Source organism: Rhodnius prolixus, unplaced genomic scaffold (genome assembly GCF_049639745.1).
Source record: "Rhodnius prolixus isolate KJV_2025 unplaced genomic scaffold, Rpr scaffold_2, whole genome shotgun sequence".
Taxonomy (NCBI): Eukaryota; Metazoa; Arthropoda; class Insecta; order Hemiptera; family Reduviidae; genus Rhodnius; species Rhodnius prolixus.
This window is the reverse complement of record NW_027411592.1, coordinates 57,074,435-57,087,603: the sequence shown is the minus strand read 5'-3', so window position 1 is coordinate 57,087,603 and position 13,169 is coordinate 57,074,435. Positions and strand designations below refer to the sequence as shown.

The 13,169-nt window shown below is 35.5% G+C and overlaps 2 protein-coding genes across 6 annotated transcripts in view; one reads left to right on the top strand and one right to left on the bottom strand.

The window, feature by feature from the left end:
• LOC141450052 (uncharacterized) overlaps positions 1 to 13,169 on the top strand; it is a 134,173-nt gene that overhangs the window by 3,356 nt on the left and 117,648 nt on the right. The gene's annotated exons all lie outside the window — the stretch shown is intronic.
• Positions 1 to 13,169, bottom strand: part of LOC141450051 (Krueppel-like factor 7) — a 710,120-nt gene that overhangs the window by 671,534 nt on the left and 25,417 nt on the right. The window lies entirely within an intron of this gene.

The window sequence follows — 13,169 nt, the reverse complement described above, 5'->3', positions numbered from 1 at the left end:
CATATTTCATTGCTAGCTCTGCTATAGATTTAAGCACATAGATGTTGGTGGAGAATATTATATCTTCGTAGCAAAATAGTGCATCTAAATACCTGTATAAGTGGTCAAATATTTGTTGCCTTCCTACACTACATAACGTGGACATATCACTATTATATGTTTGAAATCCTCCTCCTCATTGCAATCTACGCAAAGAGGAGAGAGGGCCTTTTTGTTGATCCTGTGAAGATACGATCCACACACCGCGTGGTTTGCTCTCAGCCTGCTTATTGTCGTAACAAGTCATTTATTACTGACAGTTCCCTTAAACCATGGTTGTCTAGGTAACTGATCTGCCATAGTTTTATAGAATCCTCCCTTTATTACGATTACTATAATCTGTCTACCAATTTTTTTGTAATGCTGTTTTTTTTTTGCAATTGAACACTTGATATCGGTGTGTATGGTAATTTATAATTAGCTATTGCCGCCCCACTATTGGTGGCTTCCTTTGCAAGTGTATCAACAATTTCATTTTCTTTTATACCACACAATGAACACCCCTTACCCACAAAAAAAAAAATTAATGCAGACCCCCCCCCTTTTCTTTAAAAATGGCCCATAATTTCTACCAATCTCTGCGATAATATGATTCATTCCTGCAGACTGGTTGTGTATATGTGATAATTTACACAACGCACTCTGGCTGACACTAATAATGATATATTTTTTTTTCTCCGACAATGAATAAATATATTTTAAAGCCGTTTTAAAATAGAGATTAGCTCCGCTGTATAGACGGACGCCTTCTAATTTAATTTTAGTAAAATGCTCTTGATTTTCTTTTCCTTAAAGCATCTTACTGCTCTGTAATAAGAAATTCACCTGAGGGGATCCTTTAAAAGCTAAAAAAAATTGTTCGCAATTATAATAAAAGCCTTTATCTAAGCTAGAATAGTCGCAAAATTGGACTGTTTTACCTAATTTTAGACCCTTTTTCTAAACAAAACTTTAGATAAGCGTTAAGGTCCCATTCTTTACATTTTTATTAGCTAATCAACTGTAAGCTGAATGATAGAAAATGCTTGCCTGATAGACCAGCTCTTCTGCAAGTCATATTTTTCTAAGATACAAATAGATTTTACACAGTTCAGTGATGAATTTTCTGCTAAAAATGGTGCAAAACAAAAAAATATATATATTTAAAAGAAGAAAAGTAGAAAACTTGAAAAAACAAAATGTTTATAATAGGGAAAACTTTTTATTGTCTCTATTCATTATGTTTAAATTTTTATAACAATAGTTTTTACTAGTGCATAAAACATGGTCTTCTCTCTGGCGTATCGCTGGCTTGCCTTACTGCTTGCTTGTTATGGCCATTTTTATTCTTGCCAATAAACTTTTCTTCGGAGGGAGGGAAACTCTTCAAGTTCGTGGAAAATAAATTTTATGGGAGAGGGGGGAAATTTTTTTTTCCTTCTACGTAATATTTGAGCAGGTGCTGCTGCTGCCTTCAGCCTTCTTCAAGGATATTTTTATTATTTTTCAGAGCAAAAAAGAAGCTCTATGGGGGTGCACCTATAGAAAATTTAATGTTCCAGTTAAAGAATGGGTGTTTAGCTATTTAGGTGTAAGCTAAGGGGAATTCCTTATCTCGTAAAATCTACGAAATAAATTTCCAGGAAAATTATTTTTCTGCTTTCTTCCTCAACATTTTGGGAACAATTCTTTCGAGTTTGACATCCGGGATTATTATGACCAATCCTAAGTTTAATTATTATTTATATTCTTCAGTTTATTGATTTCTTAAATGTCCCGGTGAGAATGAAAGTGACGTAAGTGCATTTTTTTTATTGAAATCAAGGTATCGACAAGGCTTTGTATTCTACAACAACTGTTTTGTTTAGAGTGACAATGCAGTAAGTTCTTAGTGCACTTATTGGCCATCAGGAGAAGCACAAAGTTTTAGTACTTACTCAAAAGCTCATACTGTTTAGAATGACAGTGGCGTAAGTCCACCAGATTGATTGTTTCTTTATGACTGTTTTCTTGGTGAAGTTTATTGTCGTGTGGTGTTAATTTGTGAATTGTTACGTGGTTTTACGTACGTAGTTAACTAAAAATTAAAAATAAGCCTTAGTGTTGGTGTTATTAGTTAAATTATAATTTCGATTTTTTTTACTTTCACAACTGCACAATATATTTCTGCAATAAGTGAAGCTGATACATACAACATGATAATAGATAAGTACATGAATAGCATGAGGGGAGAATTCACTCATTCCCAAAGAGGAGTTCACTATTGTGCACTAGCACTTACTTCATTTAGAAGATCAAGTGGCCACCTGCGCTTCAGCCGTCTTGGAGAATATTCAGGCAATGCAGTAAGTTGGGCATACTAGTGGATTAGGATGTGAGGGGATTGATGTGTAGAATTTAATATAACGAGATCTTACAGCTTTTGAAACAAGGAAATCTCGGTGCAAGGTAGAGTTAGGGACATAGTAAGGAGCATTTGCAATTCGACGGAGTGTTTTTGACTGGGAGGATTGGATTCTGTAGATATTGGAAGCTTTAGCTGAGCCCCAAAGTTCCATTCCCGTAAGTCCAGTCAGGTTTCAGTAACAGGTGTAGATAAGTCGTTTATTCTGTAGTAAGAGTTTACATCGCTTGTCGAAAAGTCTAGAGAGAAGTTTGAATCGTCTGTTCAGTTTATTGGGAGAGAGATGACTCTTGATTGATGAGAATTGGTAGGATTAGTTGGGATCAGATTGTGTTGAAGACAGTTTTTTATTAGAATTGCAGGGCCCCCCCTGTGGGCAGTGTCATCAGGGTGATCAGTTCTGTGGATAGTGTAGTCGGTTATGTTGAAATAAGATCTGCTAGTAAAATGAGTCTCTGTGATGAGTCTTCTGCATTTTGAAGCATTAGTTTATGGAATAAAACCCTTAAATTTGGTTTTAAATGCCGCTTTGTTTAACACCTTGCGCCAGATATGTTGAGAATGACAATGTATTTTCTAAAATCACTTAAAATCCCATTACATTCAAATATGCACCAAAAAATTTGATTCTATGTAATAATAATAAAAACAAAAACAATAAAGCTATTTTTATTATCTGCATTTTTTTACAGAGCAAAACACAAAACTCGTTTTTATCTCAAAACTGCTCAAAATGGACTTACGCCACTTTCATTCTCACCGGGTCAATTCTTCTTTTAGTCTATAGTATAGAAGTATTTGTTCTTTCAGTTCTATAGAAAATTATCTTTTATTTAACTGCAATGTTGAAAAGAATTAGGCTGGTAGCTCAAATACGTTTAATGGGTCGAAAATTTTGTAGAATTATTATTTAAAAATGGGAAACATCAATTTAATCCGGATCATTTTTGTTCATTGTGCTCTCTAAATTTAAATAACCATCTCTGCCATTTTATTTTCCAATGTTTTCAAAATTTTCATTGTACTTAAATATTTAATTCAGTAAAACTTAAATTACAATGCCAATAGTGACAATTTAGTTAACTTATTAACTATTGAAACTGAATCTCAACTGAACAATATATTCCTATTTACCATCAACTGTTTAAATAAAAGAAAATCATGTTTAAGTTAATGTATCATTACTGCAAGGAAGCTCCTATATGGTTCATCTTCCGAGATGTTGTTATCTCAACAAGGTGTTCTTCCAATTCTTTGTTTGTGTCTTCTTTTCTTTTTACAGTTTATTTAATTAGAAGTTAATATTTCTTTAGTTTTTCATTTTATTAGATAATTTGAATATTGTCTTTATTTTTAATTTTCTTTAAAACACAACTAACTCTTTGCTTATAAAGACTTAATGTACTTCTAAGCAATAAATGAAGCAATAATTTATATTCTTTAGTCAATTCTTTTTAATCGTTACTACAACGTAATATATGGAGCTGTTAAACTCTTCTGTTTACTCTGCAAAGCAAAGTATTGCTAAAAGATGTTCATTCTATAAACTTCAGATCTTCCTGCTTCATCCTAATACATTCAGATGGCAAGTCCATCTTTTTTCTTCATTCAGACTTGGTCCAGTCGCATCTTAAACCACAGCAATTCTGTGGAAGAGTAGTTTCATATGTTCCTAAGTGTTCAGAACGTAACCTATAGTTTTATTGATGCATCAGATTGCACTTCCTTGCACTGCTACTGCGTATCGTACTTCGTTATGCACAACACACATGTTCGCCTACTCAGTAAACGGATGCTATTGGATCTTAAAACTTTTCTATCCCTACAGCTTACTTTAAGTTGTCAATGTCCAAGTCTTAGAACTATATGTATCGATGTGTTACTGAGGATAAGTCTTGTGTATATATGTAAATATAGTCTCTTTGGCCCCCGCCTGGAGAAATATATCCTTATTAAACTAATTGTATTGAAGCATCGCTCTTGGCGCCTCCGGACATCTGTTTTCGGCCTTAATTTTTATTCTTCTAATGTTAATTTTTTTAGCTTCAAAATTTTGCTTCTGGAAAATTTAAATTCTTCCCTTTTACCTAAAAAAGAACAGTGCAGTCCGTCTTGAAGTTCTTTGAAAATTTTTTTTTTTTTTTTTTTTTTTTTTTGTTTTGTAAGGTGCGCAACAACAAGGGTCCTTTGCACCTAAACTATACTGTAGAATAGACACTTTACTACACAGCCTAATCTACACCTAGTCAATCTAATCGAAACTAACCCAGCGGTTGGCCTAACTCGTATTTCCTTCTAACCTACCTAACTAATGTTGGGGTGGAGTACTCGATATTCCTCGCAACTCATAGAGATCTAACCTAAATTTTAAAAAACCTATTTACACAAAATTTATATATACAATCATCCTAATAAGTACATTCGTCCTAATAAATACAATCATCCTAATAAATACATACTTCCTAATAGATATAATCCTGTATATACATTGAGTGGAGTACTCTATATTCCTGTGACTCATTTACAATCCTAAACCTATTTACATTCACGCAACCCATTCATACGCGTGCCAGGGTGCCAATCCCGACACAGACCCACCCGTCCTAGAAAGTAGTGGCTCCCGAGAAAGTGCTCTTGTGAAGTCTTCTTGTAGTTGTTATTTTTCATTTTTTCTATCTCAGTGATTGCGTTTTGTAGGAGAATATTTCTATCCTCTATTGATCTAATATTACCATCAAGCTGTAATCACCAAACAAGAAGTTTCATATTCGAATCTCTCTGTACATCATCTTAAACTCTCTCTCATTGATTAGCTCTTTTCTCCTTTTACTTTCCAACCCGATTAACTCGTCGGTGGACAATCAATAACTGACGACTCTTTAGAGAAACGTGAATGGATGGTATGGTGTGAATCCTCTTTCTCTCTTGTAAAAAAAAAAAATCGAAACAATTTATCGATTCAGTTCGATTGCAACTTCTTTTCTTTTACCACTCTTAAGACTTAAGTCTGCCCTCTACTTATTTTTAAGGGGTTTCCAAAATATCGTTGCAAGAGATTGTCCGAGTAAAAGGTTCAGTATTTTTCCACGGGGAAAAGCTCTTGAAATTTCCCTGTTACTTGCAACCAAACAATAGATGGTTTAATAACTGAATGTTTCTAATCAGCGCCAGGCATTAATTTGTAACCTACATTGATTTCTACTTTGCATACTTCACTGAGCGAAGTAGTTAACTCTTAATAATGCCAACAGAGTGTGCTAGTAAATAGTTGCGGAATACACTGTGGTTAGTAGTAAGTAGATATGGCAAAATATAAACAAAGATGATATAAACCCTGGTTATATAATAATTATAAATAAACTCCCAAGCTTGCTACTAAGTGTTGCCAATTTTATATTTAAATATCGACCCTCATCACCAAGCTAACATACATTGCTCTTAGTGTGGTAACAAGATCCAATCAACAATCGTAAATCGTAGTCTGGTCCAGTTCTACTTTTCTTATTTCTTTTTTTATTTTATTGATGTTTAATACTCGTTTCTTTTTAGAGCATTCTTCTAAGAGGCTACTTACTTTTGTGTTTGTTTCTGTCGTATTTATTTTAGGTAATGTAATCATAATGATAGGTTTTCGAGTTTGTAAATATCTGCATAATCGGAAATGTACGAGGGTCGTTTAAAAAGTCCGTGCAAAAATAAAAACTACTTAATTTTTTGGGGTAAACCTTTTTTATTTTTGAACATAGTCTCCTTTTAGGCTTATACACTTCGTCCAACGCTGCTCTAGTTTGTTAATCCCTTCCGAATAATAGGATTTGTCCAAGTCTGAAAAATAGCCATTCGTTTCTGCAATCACCTCCTCGTTTGAATAAGATCTTTTTCCCGCCAGCCATTTCTTCATATTGGGGAACAAATAGTAGTCCGAGGGAGCCAAGTCTGGAGAATAGGGGGGATGTGAAACGAGATGGAACCCTATTTCCATTAATTTTGCGACCACAACTGCTGAGGTGTGAGCTGGTGCGTTGTCGTGATGGAAAAGGACTTTTTTGTGGGCCAATCGTGGGCGTTTTTCTTGCAGCTCGGTTTTCAAACGGTCCAATAACGATGAATAATATGCACCTGTAATAGTTTTACCCTTTTCCAGATAGTCCATGAGGATTATTCCTTGCGAATCCCAAAAGACAGTCGCCATAATCTTTCCAGCCGAAGGAACGGTCTTCGCCTTTTTTGGCGCAGATTCCCCCTTGGTAACCCATTGTTTAGATTGTTCTTTGGTCTCAGGAGTGTAGTGATGTATCCATGTTTCATCCACAGTGACGAAACGACGCTTAAAGTCCTGCGGATTCTTCTGGAACAGCTGCAAACCGTCCTTGCAATACTTCACACGATTTCGTTTTTGGTCAAGCGTAAGCAATCGCGGCACCCATCTTGCGGATAGCTTTGTCATGTCCAAATGTTGATGCAAAATATTATGTACCCGTTAATTCGAGATGCCCACAGCACTAGCAATCTCACGCACCTTCACTATGTCATCCGTCACCATATCATGGATTTTATCAATGATTTCTGGAGTAGTAACCTCAACAGGGCGTCCAGAACGTTCAGCGTCACTTGTGCCCATATGGCCACTCCAGAAAATTTTGAAACCACTTATAAACTGTTCTAATCGAAGGTGCAGACTCACCATAATGTTTATCAAGCTTCTCTTTAGTCTCCTGAGGCGTTTTGCCTTCCATAAAGTAGTGTTTAATCAACACACGAAATTCTTTTTCGTCCATTTTTTTGAAAATCACTCGACTTCCTCGATTCAAACGAATGCCAAACACAAAGAAATAGACCGATCTGGCTGAAACTTGGTGTGTGTTCTTCCAAGAGATGCTACTAACTAAACATAACCTCGATACGCGCCAGTAGTGCTATCTCTCTGACTTTGCACGGACTTTTCAAACGACCCTCGTATGTGTCTGTCTGTCGTATCCCCAGTAGCTCAAAAAACAAAAACTCGCCGGAAGTACAAATTTGATATTTCGCCTTAAATGGTTTTTTTTTGGGGGCCAAGATAGGGTCAGCCGGAAATACCCCTTTACAAAAATAAATCTTTAATTTTTTTGTATTTTTGAGATTTTATCCAAAACAAAATGGCTGCTAGGATTTATTTTTTTTTACGACTTGGTGTATTCTAAGTTGTAAATATGTAGATCTATAACTTATGGTTGGAAACATTTTGAAGAAATTTCAATTAAGAGGATGAGGTTTTTTTTTTATAGGTTTCCCTTTAAAAGGTGTTTAAGCTTTTTTTACTGTCTTTCCTGTTTAGTGCGACTAAATTAGACTTAACGGAAGTGCCCCATTTTTTATGAAAAGATTTATTTTAAGATCTTTTTTTTTTGTTTTCGAAAACGGTTTCTACGAATTTCATCTTAACTTGATATGGTGATTTAAAACGTCTAAAAAAATGTACATTTACAACTTATATTTAATTTTTACATTATTCTCCTTACCCAAGCTGTAAGGGAGCAAGTAAAAGTATTACGAGTACATAAGTTAAAAGTTTTTAAATGCGATAATGATTGTAAAGAAGGTAAGTTATAAAGTGGAAGGGATACCTGGTGGGAACTTTTCGTTGTTATAGGAAAAGAGTGTGTGTGTGAACACGATACCGCCGTCTGTCTGTCTGTCTGTCTGTCAAAACACGCAATTCCAGGGCACTGGACGATCGGTCGGTCTGTCTGTCTGTTCTCCAGTCTATGGGAGTTCCATTTCTAAACTTTGCAAACATCACATTAACGTTCCGCACAAATATATATATATACGACAAAACTTATTACACGTAACTTAACTATAAAAATAAATAATTCGAAAAATATGTGATGTGTACCTTTTATTATACAGGGTGTTCATTTTAAGACGGCTCAAATGTATTTCATGCTTAAACGGTTGTTCTGAACGAGAAATGGTAGAGGAAATATTTGTTGCCCGTCACCTCTAGTTTCAGAATATGTGACTTGATTTTAGATTCCTGATCGCGTACGCGGCTGACGCGCGACCAAAAGTGAGGGTTCGCAGTTGACCCCCATTTTCATATAACAGTTTTAAAGAATATAAAAAGTAATGAAAGAAACCGGAAACCGCAATTCGATATCTTCAAAATTAAAGGTGCTAGGCCATTTCAAAATCTGGTATTTATTAATCATATTTCAATTTTTTAACTTGTTATCAAAGAGAAAGAAGAGCAGGCGATAGGTCATTTTTATGTATTTCTTCATCCCCTTTCTACTGAAAATATTGCCAAGGCAGTAAAACTAGTATTTTTCTTAATATCAGGAAATAAGTCGTTTTCCGAATGATTTTTCTAAGAAAAATCAAATGTTAAGAGCTTTAGATGTTCTCAAGCAAACACAAAATGGCTAAAAATTAATTTTACATCTGTTACAAACAAGAAGGTTTAATAATTATTTGGTAATTTTGGGAGAGTTGCGTTTAATTACCAAAAAAATTGGAAACCTCCTGCCACATATTTGAGAGATCAATATCTTTCATGTAAAGGATCAAATTTATTCCTTAATTTATCAAATAATGCACTTTTGCAGTTTTTGCAGCATGAACTGTGTCTTGAAAGGTGCCTCCTCAGACTCGCAAGCCAGGTTAGCCAGGAGGTTATCAACTGCTCTCTGTATCTGTGGAGGCACCTTTAAAGGCACATTATATGCTTCACAAGTTGAGTGAATGCAAGGGTTCCCAAACTACGGCCCGCGGGCCACATGCGGCTCCCTGAGGACATTTATCCGGCCCCCGCCGCACTTCCGGAAGGGGCATCTCTTTCATTAGTGGTCAATGAGAGGAGCACTATATTGTGTGGCGGTGCCGCAAAGCGCTGTGTCGCTCATGTACAGTACTACTTCCGATGACGCGGGATGCACGCGTTATCGGCTCCGAAATCAAGTGTAAAATAACAGCCAGAAGTAGGAAGAAAGACAAAACACTATAACTAAACCGGACATTGGACCATCTCATTAGCCAAAAACAGGTCCATAATTCCCACAGAAATATTGGGCAGTTTGGTGATTTAAATTTACTTGTTCTTTATTTGAAATATTCTATTTGTTCCCGTTTTGTTTTACTTTAAAATAGTTTTTTTTTTTTTTATAGTCCGGCCCTCCAACGGTCTGAGGGACAGTGAACTGGCCCCCCTGGGTAAAAAGTTTGGGGACCCCTGGGCTAGATATTTATTAAAATTATTTTTACAATTAAGGATGTATTTGTTGAATTGCTTTTAAATTTAAATTTCAATTACTTGAACTTTCAATCCACTTGTACAACATCTGCCTTCCAGAACATTTCCAGACAACACTTCTAGGACAGTCTTAAAAAGACAGTGGCCTCGCGATCTCCTCTCTGATGTAGAGAGTCAGTAGAATGTAGAATGTTATTGGAGTGTTACCGCTCTGGGTAACTGCTCCACTCTGATATGTGTGAATGTTGCTAATTGTTACCCTTGTTGCTTATAACGCAAAATGCGTTGATTGTAACTAAATAAATGATTTAAAAAAAATAAAAATAAATTAAGAAAAATAATATATCTGAATGTTACTAGTTACACTGTTCTCTACTTGGAGCGCTACTTCAAGCAATGAGATTTATGATTTAAACTAAGTCTGTGCTCTCAGTACGACCTAAAATACTTTTCTTATGAAAAAAAGATTCAAAATAAAAGTGGTGCTTTATTAAATAAGTACTAAGCGCACTAAGTTGGAATAAAATTCGTTTAATTTTTACAATAAACTCAAACATTACTTTAAAAAATTGCCGTGACTTGGGAAAGCGTTTATTTTAAAAGATTGGGCTGGTGCGTTCTTTCAATTATTATTGAAATTTTTTGGAAAATAAATAACAAATTGGTGAAAATTAAAAGGAAAATCCAATGGAAATGTAGCTAACCCACCTAACTGACCCGTACAATCCATACTGCGACCGTGACCTACCTACTAATAGATTTCCAAATATAGAAAATTCCATTTCCACCTTCCCCAACATTTACACAATCTGATCAGTTTCATTACTCAGGATCAAAATCTCTTGGATATTTTGGTATAAACTTGATATTTTCTTAAAAAATAAAACTATTTTCACACTCACATGATTTGCTCCTGCGTTAATAGAAAAAAATCTCCTTCTAATATTCAATTTTACTGGACACATATTTAATTTTCTACGCACTGGGTTTTGGCTTGCTATCAAGGGAAAATCAATCTTATCTCCATCAAATAGGAACTTTTTTTTTTTATTGCGCTTTTCCTAGATAACTTTTTGATTTTATCCTGCCGAAACATGAAAAGTTTATTGTAACCCCTGACCTGTTTCGGATTTTCATCCATTATCAGAGGTAGATTAATGAGTTTGGTGTAGAAATTTCGACTTAACATATGTTTCCGTCTTACACTATACTTGCTGGCAACAAGGCCTAACCACATTTTTCCGAAATACTCTTTAATACAATTTGTTCCTGAAAATTATCTCATATAATAATGATAGACATATAATAATAAATATCCTCGGAATTGTTTATAAAATCAAAAATAACTCTGAATGGAAGGAATTAGCTATGCGGTTATCGTATTGGAAACCACGCGGAGATCCCAGATCCAGCTGCTAACCCTTAAGATTTTCTCTACCTAGGGGAGCTTCTTACAGCTCACTGTCCAGTGATGCGACAGTGTTGTCTATAATGAGAGAACACTATCCGGAGGCCGACCGAGCACTGAAAAAAGAAAAACCGCTTCTGTCGCCAATAATCACACAGATGTTGACACAAATGCTAAGTAGCTCTTTCAGTTACCAGATTTTTTTGTTTTCTATCGAAAATTAAAATTTTAGCCGTGATTTTAAATTTCTTGGTGCGCTATCCTAATGTGTGTCTTGCGATATCCTCTTCTCTCGTTCGCTTTCTCGGACGCTAACTTCTTCTTTCTTCAGCTTCCCAGTCTAGGAACTCTCTGCATCCATTCTTCTATCTTCCTATTCTGCCCTCAGACCGAAAAAGTTATCTTAGATCAAAGATTATGTCCCAGTAGATAAGAGACTGGGAAATCATTTCCTCTAACAAACAAATTGAGAAATATAAAGTCAACACCAATGGAGTGATTAACATCATGTCCGACACACTCGCCGTGTTGATTGGTCACACGTTATTAACCCATGGTCACATCTTCAGAAGTGAAGAACCACCTCGTATTTGCTCTGGGTGTAACGTTCCTTCAAATGTACGCCACATCCTATTTGAATGTTCCAAATATTCCAGAGCTTGGGCAAAAGTTTGACATTCCCTCACAACTGGAAGAAGTATTGAACGACAATGAAAACAGCGTACAAAACACTCGGCAATTCCTTAAAGATAATAAGGTTTTTAATTCAATATAACAATGTATACAGTGGAACCTCGCATAACGAGCACCTCTCTTAACGAGTAATTCGCATAACGAGTAAAACAAATTGATTCTTATAGCGAGCGATGTTTCGCATAACGATAGTTTTCCAATGACATTTCGCTGACTGCGCAGTTTTCGCTGACTCATCGAAAACTGCGCATTCTTCGATTAGTCATTCCTGTTTACGCATATGCGTTTCATATTCTCCACGTATCTAATGCATTGATACAGTCGAAACCGAATTTCACCGAATGAGTGGTGTATAGGGGAAGTCCATATAATGATATTTGTGTTTAAATATTATTGTGTTTATTTTGTTATCCCTCTAACAAAATGGCTTCGAAAAGAATTAAAATAACGTTAGAATTGAAACGTAAAATCATTGAGAAACGAGAAAATGGTGTAAGTGTGGCTGATCTAGCAATTATCCCCTTTTATTTTAATTTATATGAAAAAATTGTTTCGCTTAACGAGTATTTCGCGTAACGAGTAAGGTTCTGGAACGAATTATGCTCGTTAAGCGAGGTTCGACTGTATATATTTATCAGGATGAATGTATTTATTAGGATGTATGTATTTATTAGGATGAACGTATCTATTAGGACGAATGTACTTATTAGGATGAGTGTATAAGTGTGTATATAAATTTTATGTAAATAGGTGACTTTAGGTTAGACCTTTATGGGGTGCAAGGAATATCGAGTATTCCACCCCAACATTAGTTAGGTTAAAAGGAAAGAGTTAGGACAACCAATAGGTTAGAGTTCTTTACAAGATTAGATGTTAAAGTAAATCAAGTAAAATGGTAAAGTGTCTATTCTCCGGTATAGTTCAGGTGCAAAGGACCTTCGATGTGGTACACCTTTCAAAACCAAAATATCTTCCATTCTTTTTTTCAAGGCTTTACCCTCTAATTCTGGAATCCACTCTACTCTCTCCGGGAAATTTTAGGATTTTTGTTTTTCTCCAGGAGTTCCTCAATACTGTGCTTTTTGCCTCCAACCGAATATTTCTTTTAATCTCAGCTTTCAACTAGATCTATCCTGGATATTCTCTTCTCTCGTAACCGTGTGGAGGCTTTCTCGGACGCCATCTATCCTTGGATCTGCCTCATCTTTGTTCAGCTTTCTTGTCTAGGATTTCTTTAGCCATTCCTCCATCTTCTATTCTATTTATATGGCCATACCATCTAAGTTCCTTTTCCTCCATCTTCTGCAGCACATTATTTTTGAAATGTTCATTTTCTTTCTTATCTCTTCTTTTCTTACTCTTCCAAGTCTTAGTATTCGTGCTGCCCTTCCCCAGTAATCCATCTCGATGGC